This window comes from Scyliorhinus canicula, chromosome 7 (assembly GCF_902713615.1).
Source record: "Scyliorhinus canicula chromosome 7, sScyCan1.1, whole genome shotgun sequence".
Lineage (NCBI taxonomy): Eukaryota > Metazoa > Chordata > Chondrichthyes > Carcharhiniformes > Scyliorhinidae > Scyliorhinus > Scyliorhinus canicula.
The window spans coordinates 188,034,270-188,048,613 of NC_052152.1; the positions used below are offsets into that span (position 1 = coordinate 188,034,270).

A 14,344-nucleotide genomic window follows, 5' to 3' on the forward strand; every position below is an offset into this window, starting at 1 on the left:
GGATGATATGCGCACCATTTTTCCAGCTACAGCAAGGCCCCGGACAGGCGCCGGAATGTGGCGACTAGGGGCTTTTCACAGTAACTTCATTGAAGCCTACTCGTGACAATAAGCGATTTTCATTTCATTTCATTTTCAATGTCCTTGATTAAAAACTCTGATACATCAAAGTGGGAGGAGGGTTTTCCAGGTGGGTGAAGTTCTAGTTCAGCACAATGGCCGACTAAAGAGACACCTTAAAATCCTGAGAAAACTGGATGAGATCAATGCTCAGTTGTGATCCACACTCTGTGGTGAAGTCCAAATGGCAGCACGTCTGTCCCAGAATCACTAGTGTCAGAACATTGAGATCCCAGTAAGGTGTGGAGCTACCGTTCAGTTTACCTATTTGCCATTGCCTGTTGCTTGAGGCAGAGATGAAGGGGGGAGGATGGCTGATGCCTACAAGGGGCATGGCTGGTGGCAGCTATCATACTCATGACTAGCCTCCATCTTCCTGGGTGTATGGTCATGGTTGACAAGGGATCATGCCGTTGGTATTCTGTGGGTATTGCAGGGGCAATGGTCTCTCTATAGAGTTTTGAGGGTGGTGGAGACAAGTGAAAACGTCTCCACATCAGGGTTCTTGCACATGGGTCTCATTCCCCAGGTCAAAGAGCAACATCTCCATACATATTCATGCATGAATAGGAGGAATACCCCCACCTCTGGCCCTCCAGGATGTCCTTGACCTGGAAAGGATGACAGTAACAGGATAGACAAAAAGCCTGACGAGTGATTCTCCCCCGTGCCCATGTGATGTCTGCCTGATATTGAAGGGTGACTGGTGTCACGGTCACACATCACGGTCGCATATTATGTGGCATTGCTGATGATGCACATGTTGAAATAAAGGTGACTTACAGTGGTAACATCATGAGGGAATCAATGCACCTGAAACTCCAGAGAGGGGTTTTTTGAGGGTGGGGTGGACATGTTCCACCCCTCATGCATGTGGAATTTTGTGTAACTGGAATGTCCACTGAATCCAGGAGACTTGGAGAAGGAATAGAGCAGAATATATTTCTGAAAGTGCCGAGAACATCTAATGAGTTAATACCCGTGTCACTAGTGTGAATTCTAAACATATTCATTTTATGGCCCTGATCGCTGTGGCTGGCAGAGAGCAGTTGGAGTGGGAGGGCACCCTTGGAGTGTCCTGGATGGATGCCTCAGGGGTGCCCGATTTTTCCTCCCTGACTACTTCAGGAAAAGGGGCATCTGGAGAAAGGTCGATGAGCCCCATCCCACTCTTGCCTAACCACTGTTGGATCCCACCCTGGCTAGAGCAATTGAGCTTTTAAAAAATTATCTCTTGGTTTGTGGGCATCGCTGGCTAGGCCAGCATTTATTGCCCATCCCTAATTTCCCTGGAGAAGGTGAACCACCTTATTGAACCCCTGAAGCCCCTGAGGTTTAGGTACACCCACAGTGCTGTTAGGGAGGGAGTTAAAGGATTTTGACCCCGTGACATTGAAGGAACGGCGATATATTTCCAAGCCGGGGTGATGAATGACTTGATGGGGAACTTCCAGGTGGTTGGGTTCTCAGGTATATGCTGCTCTTGTCCTTCTAGGTGGTAGGAGTTGTGGGCTTGGAAGGTGCTGTCTCAGGAACCTTGCTGAGTTACTGCAGTGCATCTTGTAGATGGTACACAAGACAGCTACCATTCATTGGTGGTGGAGGGTTTGAATGTTTGTAGAAGGGGGAGCAACCAAGTGGGCTGCTTTGTACTGGATGGCGTCGAGCTTCTTGAGTGTTGTTGGAGCTGCCCTCATCCAGGCAAGGGGAGAGTATGCCATCGCACCCCTCACTTGAGCCTTGTAGGAGGTGGACAGGCTTTGGGGGTGAGGAGATAGGTTATTCACCATAGGATTTCTAGCCTTTGAACTGCCCTGGTAGCCACAGTATTAATATGGCTTTCCCAGTTCAGTTTCTGATCAGTGGTAACCTCCAGGATGTTGCATTGAATGTCATGGGGCGACGGTTAGATCCGCTGTTGTAGGAGATGGTCATTGCCTGGTGCTTGTGTGGCGCAAATGTAACTTGCCACTTGTCAGCTCAAGCCTGAATATTGTCCAGGTCTTGTTGCATTTAGACATGGACTGCTTCATTATCTGAGGAGTCGCAAAGGGTGCTGAACATTGTGCAATCATCTGCGAACCTCCCCACTTCTGACCTTATGATGGAAGGGAGGTCATTGATGAAGCAGCTGAAGATGGTTTGGCCTAATACCCTGAGGAACTCCTGCTGTGATGTTCTGGAGCAAAGATTATTGACCTCTATCCATCACAACCATCTTCCTTTTTGCCAGGTATGGCTCCAACCAGTGGAGCGAATACCCCCTGAATCCCATTGACTCCAGTTTAGCTAGGGCTCTTTGGTGCCAAACTCAGTCAAATGCTGCCTGATGTCAAAGGCAGTCCTTCCATCACTTTGCTGATGATGGAGAGTAGACTGATAGGGCGGTAATTGGCTGGGCTGAATTTGTCATGTTTCTTGTGTACAAGTTGTGATGACAGGTAGACTATCATCTGTATATAATATGAGTAGTTCATCATCATTTGCATGTGCATTTTAAATTATATGTTTTACTGTTGTAGTTCTTTCATCCGACCAACAGGTGGGGCAAGTATGGAGTACTTGGACCCATGTTTTCCATCAGAAGGTGTTTAGATAGAATACATAGAACACTACAGCGCAGTACGGGCCCTTCGGCCCTCGATGTTACGCCAACCTGTGAAACCATCTGAAGCCTATCTGACCTACACTATTCCATTTTCATCCATATGTCTATCCAGTGACCACTTAAATGCCCTTAAAGTTGGCGAGTCTACTACTGTTGCAGGCAGGGCGTTCCACACCCCTACTACTCTCTGAGTAAAGAAACTGCCTCTGACATCTGTCCTATATCTATCACCCCTCAATTTAAAGCTATGTCCCCTCGTGTTGGTCATCACCATCCGAGGAAAAAGACTCTCACTGTCCACCCTATCTAACCCTCTGACTATCTTATATGTCTCTATTAAGTCACCTCTCAGCCTTCTCCTCTCTAACGAAAACAACCTCAAGTCCCTGAGCCTTTCCTCGTAAGACCTTCCCTCCATACCAGGCAACATCCTAGTAAATCTCCTCTGAACCCTTTCCAAAGCTTCCACATCCTTCCTATAATGTGGTGACCAGAACTGCACGCAGTACTCCAGGTGCGGCCGCACCAGAGTTATGTACAGCTGCAGCATGACCTTGTGGCTCCGAAACTCAATCCCCCTGCTGATAAAGGCTAGCACACCATATGCCTTCTTAACAGCCCTATTAACCTGGGTGGCAACTTTCAGGGATTTATGTACCTGGATGCCGAGATCTCTCTGTTCATCTACACTACCAAGAATCTTGCCATTAGCCCAGTACTCTGCATTCCTGTTACTCCTTCCAAAGTGAACCACCTCACACTTTTCCGCATTAAACTCCATCTGCCACCTCTCAGCCCAGCTCTGCAGCTTATCTATGTCCCTCTGTATCCTATAACATCCTTCAGCACTATCCACAACTCCACCGACCTTCGTGTCATCTGCAAATTTACTAACCCATCCTTCTACACCCTCTTCCAGGTCATTTATAAAAATGACAAACAGCAGTGGCCCCAAAACAGATCCTTGCGGTACACCACTAGTAACTGAACTCCAGGATGAACATTTGCCATCAACCACCACCCTCTGTCTTCTTTCAGCTAGCCAATTACTGATCCAAACCGCTAAATCACCTTCAATCCCATACTTCCTTATTTTCTGCAATAGCCTACCGTGGGGAACCTTATCAAACGCCTTACTGAAATCCATATACACCACATCAACCGCTTTACCCTGATCCACCTGTTTGGTCACCTTCTCAAAAAACTCAATAAGGTTTGTGAGGCATGATCTACCCTTCACAAAACCGTGTTGACTATCGCTAATCAACTTGTTCTTTTCAAGATGATTATAAACCCTATCTCTTATAACCTTTTCCAACATTTTACCCACAACCGAAGTAAGGCTCACAGGTCTATAATTACCAGGGTTGTCTCTACTCCCCTTCTTGAACAAGGGGACAACATTTGCTATCCTCCAGTCTTCCGGCACTATTCCTGTCGACAAAGACGACATAAAGATCAAGGACAAAGGCTCTGCAATCTCCTCCCTGGCTTCCCAGAGAATCCTACGATAAATCCCATCTGGCCCAGGGGACTTATCTATTTTGACATTTTCCAAAATTGCTAACACCTCCTCCTTTTGAACCTCAATTCCATCTAGCCTGGTCGACTGAACCGGAGTGTTCTCCTCAACAACATTGTCTTTCTCCAGGGTAAACACTGACGAAAAATATCCATTTAACGCTTCCCCTATCTCCTCTGATTCCACACACAACTTTCCACTACTATCCTTGATTGGCCCTAATCTTACTCTAGTCATTCTTTTGTTCCTGATACACCTATAGAAAGCCTTAGGGTTTTCCTTGATCCTATCCGCCAACGACTTTTCGTGTCCTCTCCTCGCTCTTCTTAACTCTCCCTTTAGGTCCTTCCTGGCTAACTTGTAACTCTCAAGTGCCCTAACTGAGCCTTCATGTCTCATCCTAACATAAGCCGCCTTCTTCCTCTTGACAAGTGCTTCAACTTCCTTAGTAAACCACGGTTCCCTTGCTCGACAACTTCCTCCCTGCCTGACAGGTACATACTTATCAAGGACACGCAGTAGCTGTTCCTTGAAAAAGCTCCACATTTCGATTGTACCCATCCCCTGCAGTTTCCTTCCCCATCCTATACATCCTAAATAGCATCATAATTGCCTTTCCCCCAGCTATAATTCTTGCCTTGCGGTATATACCTATCCCTGCCCATTGCTAAAGTAAACATAACCGAGTTGTGATCACTATCACCAAAGTGCTCACCTACATCTAAATCTAACACCTGGCCGGGTTCATTACCCAGTACCAAATCCAATGTGGCCTCGCCCCTTGTTGGCCTGTCTACATACTGTGTCAGAAAACCCTCCTGCACACACTGTACAAAAACTGACCCCTCTATAGTACTCGAACTATAGTATTTCCAGTCAATATTTGGAAAGTTAAAGTCCCCCATAACAACTACCCTGTTACTCTCGCTCCTGTCGAGAATCATCTTTGCAATCCTTTCCTCTACATCTCTGGAACTATTCGGAGGTCTATAGACAACTCCCAACAGGGTGACCTCTCCTCTACTGTTCCTAACCTCGGCCTATACTGCCTCAGTAGACGAGTCCTCAAACGTCCTTTCTACCGCCGTAATACTTTCCTTGATTAACAATGCCACACCCCCCCCTCTTTTACCATCTTCTCTGTTCTTACAGAAACATCTAAATCCTGGAACCTGCAACAACCATTCCTGTCCCTGCTCTACCCATGTCTCCGAAATCGCCACAACATCGAGATCCCAGGTACCAACCCATGCTGCAAGCTCACCCACCTTATTCCGGATGCTCCTGGCGTTGAAGTAGACACACTTCAAACCAGCGTCTTGCTTGCCGGTGCCCTCTTTCGAACTTTTAACCCTATCCCTGACCTCACTACTCTCAACATCCTGTACACTGGGACTACAATTTAGGTTCCCATCCCCCTGCTGAATTAGTTTAAACCCCCCGAAGTGCACTAGCAAATCTCCCCCCCAGGATATTGGTACCCCTCTGGTTCAGGTGAAGACCATCCTGTTTGTAGAGGTCCCACCTACCCCAGAATGAGCCCCAATTATCCAGGAAACCAAAACCCTCCCTCCTGCACCATCCCTGTAGCCACGTGTTCAACTCCTCTCTCTCCTTATTTCTCACTTCGCTAGCACGTGGCACGGGTAACAACCCAGAGATAACAACTCTGTTTGTTCTAGCTCTCAGCTTCCACCCTAGCTCCCTGAATTTCTGTCTCAAATCCCCATCTCTCTTCCTACCTATGTCGTTGGTACCTATGTGGACCACGACTTGGGGCTGCTCCCCCTCCCCCTTAAGGATCCCAAAAACACGATCAGAGACATCACGAACCCTGGCACCTGGGAGGCAACACACCAACCGTGAGTCTCTTTTGTTCCCACAGAACCTCCTGTCTGTTCCTCTAACTATGGAGTCCCCAATGACAAGTGCTCTGTTCCTCTTCTCCCTTCCCTTCTGAGCAACAGGGACAGACTCTGTGTCAGAGACCTGTGCCCTATTGCTTACCCCTGGTAAGTCGTCCCCCGCAACAGTATCCAAAACGGTATACTTGTTATAGAGGGGAACGGCCACAGGGGATCCCTGCACTGCCTGCCGGTTCCCTCTCCCTCCCCTGATGGTAACCCATCTACCTTCTTCTTTTACCTGAGGTGTGACTACCTCCCTATAACTCCTCTCAATAACCTCCTCCGCCTCCCGAATGATCCGAAGTTCATCCAGCTCCAGCTCCAGGTCCCTAACGTGGCTCTCGAGGAGCTGGAGTTGGGTGCACTTCCCGCAGATGTAGTCAGCAGGGTCACTAGAGGTGACCCTTTCCTCCCACATTCTGCAGGAGGAACATTCAACTGCCCTAGCCTCCATTCCCACTGAACTAACTTCCCAACTACTGAAAAATAAAAATAAAAAACTTGTTAGTTTAGCAATCCAACGGACAGAACTTTTTTTTTGGTTAGAGGAGGAGGATGGGTGGGAGACACTACGTAAGTAGTGTTTCGGGTAAAGCTGTCACTCGAGAACAGCCCCTTTACAAACCACCTTCAACTTACTCTGACCACACTGCATGTATGCAAATCTCCCTGGAACAGCCAATCAGAAGCTCTGCTCTACTGCCCTCTGCTGGATGCTTGCCTTCTGTCGAACTCCTCGGGTCACTTGTGCAGGTGCACCTTCAACTTACGCTGACCGCACTGCACGTATGCAAATCTCCCTGGAACAGCCAATCAGAAGCTCTGCTCTGCTGCCCTCTGCTGGATGTTGTTTGTTAGGAGTTGATAGTAGTCACATATTAGATTAGCTCTGGAGTATCTTAGCGTAAGTTAGTGTTAGACATTTATTTCCAACTGTATTTATCGTAGACATTTTAGTTATTCGTTAGTGTCGTGTTCATAATAAATAACTTTGTTTATAAAAGAAAGTCTAATGTTCTTTGTTCACATGGCAATATTGAGATTCCACATCAGCCCAATCAAAGAACATTACTTAGGACAGACCTAAGCAATTTTCCATATTGCTGGGTAGATGCCATATTGCCGTACTATGGACGGCACAGTGGTTAGCACTCTTGCTTCACAGACTCAGCGACCCAAGTTCAATATGGCCTCGGAAGACTGCCTGTGCGGAATTTACACTTTCTTCCCATGTCTGCATGGGTGCTCCGGTTTTCTCCCACAGTCCAAAGATGTGCAGGTTAGGTGGATTGGCCATGATCAATTGCCCCTTAATGAGCAAAAGGTTAGGTGGGGTTACTGGGTTATGGGGATAGGGTGGAGGTGTGGATTTAAATATGGTGCTCTTTCCAAGGGCCGGTGGAGACTCAATGGGTCGAATGGCCTCCGTTTGCACTGTAAATTCTGTGATTCTGTAATTTGTCAGGGCCCATCGCCTTTTCAATATCTAGTGCCTTCATCCGTTTCTTGATATCACGTGGAGTAAATCGTATTGGCTGAGGACTGACATTGGTGGATCTTGGGGACCTCCGGAGAAGACCGAGATGGATCATCCAATCGGCACTTCTGGCTGAAGATTTTTGTGAATGCCTCAGCCTTATCTTTTGCACATATGTGCTGGGCTTCTCCAACATTGAGCATGGGGATATTTGTGGAGCCTCGTCCTCCAATGAGTTGTTTCATTATCCACCACCATTCACAGCTGGATGTGGCAGGATTGCAGAGCTTAGATCTGATGTGTTTGTTGTAGAATTGCTTACCTCTGTCTATTGCTTGCTGCTTATGCTGTTTGGCACACAAGTAGTCCTGTGGCGCAGCGTCACCAGGTTGACACCTAATTTTTACTTATGCCTTGTTTTGCTCCTGGCATGCTCTCCTACTCTTTTCATTGAACCAGGGTTGATCACCTGGCTTGCTGGCAATGGTAGAGTGGGGGACATGCCGGGCCATGAGGTTGCAGATTGTGGTTGAATACAATTCTGGTGCTGCTGATAACCCACAGCACCCCATGGATGCCCAGCCTTGAGTTGCGAGATCTGTTTGAAGTCTATTCCATTTAGCACAGTGGTAGTACCACACAACACTATCGAGGATCCTACTGTGATGGACAGATGTTTCTGCAGCAGGCAGGTTGGTCAAGTATGTTCTTCCCTCTTGTTTGTTCCCTCACCACCTGCTGAAGTTCCAGTCTAGCAGCTATGTCCTTTAGGACCTGGTCAGCAAGGTCTGTGGTGCTACTACCAAGCCACTCTTGGTGATGGTCATTAAAGTCCCCCACACAGAGCACATTCTGTGCCCATGACACCCTCAGTGCTTCCTCCTAGTGGTGTTCAACATGGAGGATTACTGACTCTTCAGCTGATGGCGGACAATACGTGGTGATTAGCAGGAAGTCTCCTTGCCCATGTTTAACCTGAAGCCATGAGACTTCATGGAGTCCTGGGCCGATGTTGAGGACTCCCAGGGCAACTTCCTCCCGACTGTATACCACTGTGCTGCTACCTCTACTGGGCTTGTCTTGCTGGTGAGACAGGACATACCCAGGAATGATGATAATGGTGTCTGGGACATCGTCTGTAAGGCTCGATTCTGCTGCATGACTAATCTGTGACAGACCCCCAGATGTTAATTGTTCTACTGAAGACCTCTGAGAGCTCTGCCTGATGTTCCCCTCCTCAATATATATCTCCAGCATTGGCCTACGGTCATTTACAGCGGCTCGTCTTTTTAATAAGGACAGGTGGAGTCCGAACCGAGTTAAATTAAGAACTTAGGTGTCTTACTGGCTAACCTTTTATACAGAGGTTAATAGTGTTCTCCCATCCCTCAGCATGGGAGCTTGAACTCTGTGAGGGCCACAGGGAAGTCCTGTGTGGGATATTAGTCTTCAGACTCGCAATCTTCAGGGGCCTCATCTCCAGTAGTTCTTGGAGTGCCAGAGACCTTGGCTATCATTGCCTCCCCCTGCTGTGGACACATATCTGTTCACCAGACTGTGAACCCAAGCCTGCTCTGGAACTAGAACCCACTGAGGAGTGTGTATTTGCACTCGTGGAGGGTGCAGATGAATGCAGTGCTGCCTCAGAACCCTCTTCTTCCTCCTCTGAGGTGGCCTGATTGGGGTTTTCTATTATGGTGGATTATATCCTCCCCTTCTTCTTGTTGGTACCTGGAATGGACAGAGTGATTGGTTCGGCTGTCTCAAACATTAAACATCCCTCACTGACTCTTCACATGTTGTCTTTGTCTAATAGATGTTTACTTACTGGGTTGTTGGGAGAGGCGATGTTGCCTTCGGCCAGGTGCAATTTATGTCCTCCCCTGACTGCCAGACCTGCAGCCTCCTCCTCGAATGTGGTGAGGGTCCTGAACTCTGGGGTCCCACCTCTGGTGTAGGATCTCCCTCTTCTTCTTGTTGTGGGCTACCTTTTCCCTGCATAAAGACACGTGGGTTAAGTGTGAACACTGTGGATTAAAGAGCAGTTCAGAAGCTTGCACGCCAGCTGTGTGTGCTGAGCCCTCACCAGGTAGGGAATAAGGTGTTATTTGTGCAGGGGCTTACATGGGATACTGAGCTTTAAGCAGTCACGGCACAGTGAGTGCTGATGGACCATCTGCTGATTGTGTTTGACGTCCCTGTGGACTCTAACCCTTGGACTGCCTGATGCCGTTATGACAATGTCAATTTGGAGTGAGTATAGGTTTAACTTACCCGAGCAGAGCAGATGACATAATTCAACTGTTTCCTGCACTGCAGAATGCTCCTTCCTTGGACCACACGGGCACTCACTGCCCTGGTGACTTCTTTCGAGGTTACCGTGGTCAGGCGCAGGTCCTCTTGCTCCTATCCCTCGTAAAGGGGACCTTCCGCTTGGAGCAGAATAACCAGGGAGGCATCGCTCACCCGTGGGGCCAAAGGTTGTTGTCTTTTCCTGGAGATTATTTTAATGCGATCCAGAGGTCCTGGCCTGCAGCAAGTGAATGGCTGTCCAGGGGCTGTTCCGGGGTGGCACGGTAGCACAGTGGCTATCACTATTGCTTCACAGCACCAGGGTCCCAGGTTCGATTCCAGCTTGGGTCACTGTCTGTACGGAGTCTGCCCGTTCTCTCTGTCTCTGCGTGGATTTCCTCTGGATGCTCCGGTTTCCTCCTACAAGTCTTAGAAGACATGCTGTTCGGTAATTTGGACATTCTGAACTCTCCCTCCGTGTACCTGAACAGGTGCCAGAATGTGGCGACTAGGGGATTTTTACAGTAACTTCAGTGCAGTGTTAATGTAAGCCTACCTGTGACAATAAAGAATATTATTATAATTATCAACGGGACAGATGAACCTCTGCCTGACCCGCCGTGCCATTTGACATGCTCTTTGCGGATACATCATTCATGAGCTGAAAAGCAGACGATTGGGTGCGAAAACCCACCCTACCACTTAACGGGAATCAGGCCAACTTCCCAGTCCGCCACCGCACCTAGTCTTCAAAGCGCAAAAATTCTGTCAAATATTACTGGGCCCAATTTTTGATTGCAAGATTTTTGTTTCCACTGAACTCAAATTTCCAAACCTCCATGGTGGCATTTCAACTCACATTCTCTGTACTATTTCATTTCAGGATCCTGAATTTCTAGTCCAATAAAACTGTCCCAAGAGGAGTGGTACAGATGTGTTTGGTTCATTTTCATTGTGATGCTCCTAAAACCCAGTTGCAGAAGGTCAGGGTGTGCCCTCTTTCGCCTTCTCATATCCTCCTAAATGATTTCCCAGTTGGAGGATAAGATGCTTCAATGGCTGGCAAAGTGTTCCTTCCTGCTATTAACTGAACGCCCTTTCTGCTAAGTGGATGTATTTTTGCTGGTCCTTGACACTGTCAGAATGGGTGATGGGAATGTTGTGAGAAGCTTAACTCTGAGGGTTGATATTGGGCTCCGCCACCCTCTCCTTGAGGAAGGACATGTTTTAGAATGTTGGCTTCGAGACACCCTTGAAACTGAGCCAACATAGCAAAAGCATCCCAGTGTGTTCTGATGCTGTCCTGTAGCACAAAGCATGTACTTGAAGGAGTGAATGATTGAGTGAGTATATTTGTAACAAATCTAAAGCTTTTGGGAAGCTCCCTCCCTCATAACCTCCTTCATGGCCATATCTGAAGTGCTGACTTTTCATAACCAGTTCAAGGTTATAGATACATTGTCCACCCAGCCACATCTGCAAATGATGGAAGAGGGACAGCTATTGCAAGATGATCAAGAAGATCATATCATAGAATTTACAGTGCAGAAGGAGGCCATTTGCCCCATCGAGTCTGCACCGGCCCTTGGAACGAATACCCTACTTAAACCCATGCCTCCACCCTATCCCCGTACGCCACCTAACCTTTTGGACACTAAAGGGCAATTTAGCATGGCCAATCCACCTAAACGGCACACTTTTGGGCTGTGGGAGGAAACCGGAGCATCCGGAGGAAACCCACACAGACACGAGGAGAAACTGCAAACTCCACACAGATAGTTGCCCGAGGCTGGAATTGAACCCGGGTCCCTGGAGCTGTGAGGCAGCAGTGCTAACCACTGTGCCACCGGGCCACCCCTTTTTCTTTGAGGGAGAAACTGTTGTCATTTTACCATGCCACTCGGTTCTCTATCTCCCTCCATGCTTGGTAAAGTGCAGGTTGTCAGACTCTCTGAGCGAACTGTGTTCTTGTGAGGTGTGGTGATCCTTTGATTCTAACTGAAGTTCTATATCCGTGGAACCATTGGGGTGAATCTTTTCTGAGCCCTTCTCGAATGCTTTCAGATCTATCCCAAAGAGTGACACCCAGAACTGTACACAAAACTCCAGTGAGGCCAAAACTAAGGTTCTTTTTTACAAGTTTACCGCAACATCCTTGTGCTCTTGTACTCTATGCCCCATTAATAAAGCCTGGGATACTATTTGCTTTATTGACCACTTAATCTGTCCTGCCACCTTCAATGATCTATGCACAGAAACACCCGGATCCCTCTGCTCCTGTGCCCCATCCCTCCTTTTGAATTGTACCCTATTGTCTCTCCATATTCTTAAATGGTTTCAGTAGGGGAGGGAAAGTATGGAAAATCTGGTGAAGATTGGAAAACTGGTCTGGGAAGGTGGCAGAGAAATTTGGATAGTCTCTGTTGATTTTGCTGTTCATTGGGCTCCTGTGCTTTGCACAGAGGGAATGGATACCAATGGGTGCATGGATGGAGTTTGGTGTGAAGTTTTAAAGCTGTATTATTCCAGAGCCCAAAACACCAGCCATCTGATATGGATCCATAAATATGAATCGTGTAGGTGATTTACATTAACAGTATGCTTGCTGTTCATAGCTTGCTAGACACGAGAAGGCAAAGCAAGATCAATGGTGTGACACAGCAACAAGGTGTACCTGACAAAAACGTATCCAGATTTGCAAAACAACTGTCATGTTGCTGTCCATGCATTGCAAGACAATATTGCAAAATCTGAATACGTTACTTTGAAATGGAAAAAAGGGATGTTCTGTTTATTCACTGCTCTCAATACTGGCACGTTGTTATTATGGTACATCAATGGCAGTCGGCGGCGGTTTTGATGACACACTTCACAAATTAGATGGTTACATGTCCACTTCAGTGCTCCAATGGGGAGCCAATACTGAAGTTCACTGGAGAATTAATTTGCATAAGTTACAGCTGGCAGAACAGTAAATCAGACATGCCAGAGCTAATGTTCAATAAAGGGATTTAGTTTCATGGAAAAAATTACTTTGGATTGCCATTTTCTTCAATTTCTTCAACTGAAGATAAAAATATAAGCAGGAATGTCCAGGTGTGTAGTGCTGTATTTCATCGATTTGATTTATTATCATTGAGTTACTGTGCATTTAATGTGTGCTATAAAGTCGATTGGAATCTTTTCTTTTGTTTTAACAAGAGGAGGAATCACTACCTGGACAGTGGGCAAAATTTGGATTATAGGCGGCAGGATGCCTTTGCCATGAGCGACGGGAACGTTCCGGGACAATTAGGTAAGCCTCAAGATTAATTGGTTGGTGAGGTGAGTGGGTAAAATGATGATGTTTGCAACTCAGGAGAGAAGAGCTTGTTTTTGAAAATGATTTCTCAATTCATTCAATCCACATTTCTCGGATCCAAGAATGGTTGGTGCAGCAAAGTTCACTTCTGTCCATTTCATAGATGATATACAAGTCGGTAGGATCGTGTCCATTAAACTGGACATTAAAAAGTTTGAACATGACACCTACCATGATAAAGTCTACAAGGTTCGGTGGGTGGTGGTAAGCGTTGGGGCGTCTGTTGACTATGATTCAGGGAAGGAGAATCAGGAGCACGATGATGTCTATTATAAGGCACAGATCCTTTTGTTTGGAGGTAAATAACAATGATAAAGCTGAAACTTTCTGATCATGGCATTTGCAAATGAAGTGTGCCTTGAGACATGTTGATATCCTCTTTCTTTGTCTGCTTGCAGTGTCCTGTGAAGGCCTCAAGGAGCAGAAGGAGTCGACACCAATCAGAATCCCAAAGGTTTGAGACACTGGTGCATAAAGCGATACCAGTGCCAATGATTTACCCCTCACATCCGCTCGAGCGAAGAGGGCACTGGAAGATGTTGCTACTCCCAAGATACATGTGCGCTACTTGTATCATTGTGTTAGCTAATGCTGTGATAACCCTCATGAGGACCACGAGAAATCAGTCATCGATATCCCCGTGGGGTTTGTTGAATACGAATTCCCATGGAAATGGGTGGAGGCCTGTCCAGCTGGGACTCGTTATCGAGTGTTTTAAATACTGTCCCAGACCTGGATCACAGTCCTGTGAGTCCTGGGCTGGGACACTAGTTTTGTACGCCATGGGTGCAGCTATCCTTTTGAGTTTAAAATAAAATGTGTTAAACCTTCATCTTCAGGCCTCCTGGATTACTACAGTTGTATTCTCAAGACCTGTATGAACAATAATGTTCCTAAAAGCAAATAATGCATGGATCTCGTATGCCTGCTCACATCAAAAATGTCTACTTCTAATTTATTTTTCCTGAGAGAAGGATAAGATTGCCTGAACAGAGGTGGCTGGGTGCAAGTGGTTGAAAAGGGTGATTTCTAAACATATAGCGGTCAAGAGGATTAC

General features: G+C 46.9%; 1 long non-coding RNA gene across 1 annotated transcript in view; it reads left to right on the forward strand.

Annotated features, from left to right (window-relative positions):
• LOC119968677 overlaps nt 1-14,103 on the forward strand; it is a 96,464-nt gene extending 82,361 nt beyond the window's left edge. Inside the window, exons 2-3 of the long non-coding RNA XR_005461175.1 lie at nt 13,128-13,221; nt 13,686-14,103. This is a non-coding gene — a long non-coding RNA (uncharacterized LOC119968677). The remainder of the gene's footprint in view (nt 1-13,127; nt 13,222-13,685) is intronic.
• The last annotated feature ends 241 nt before the right edge of the window (nt 14,104-14,344 follow it).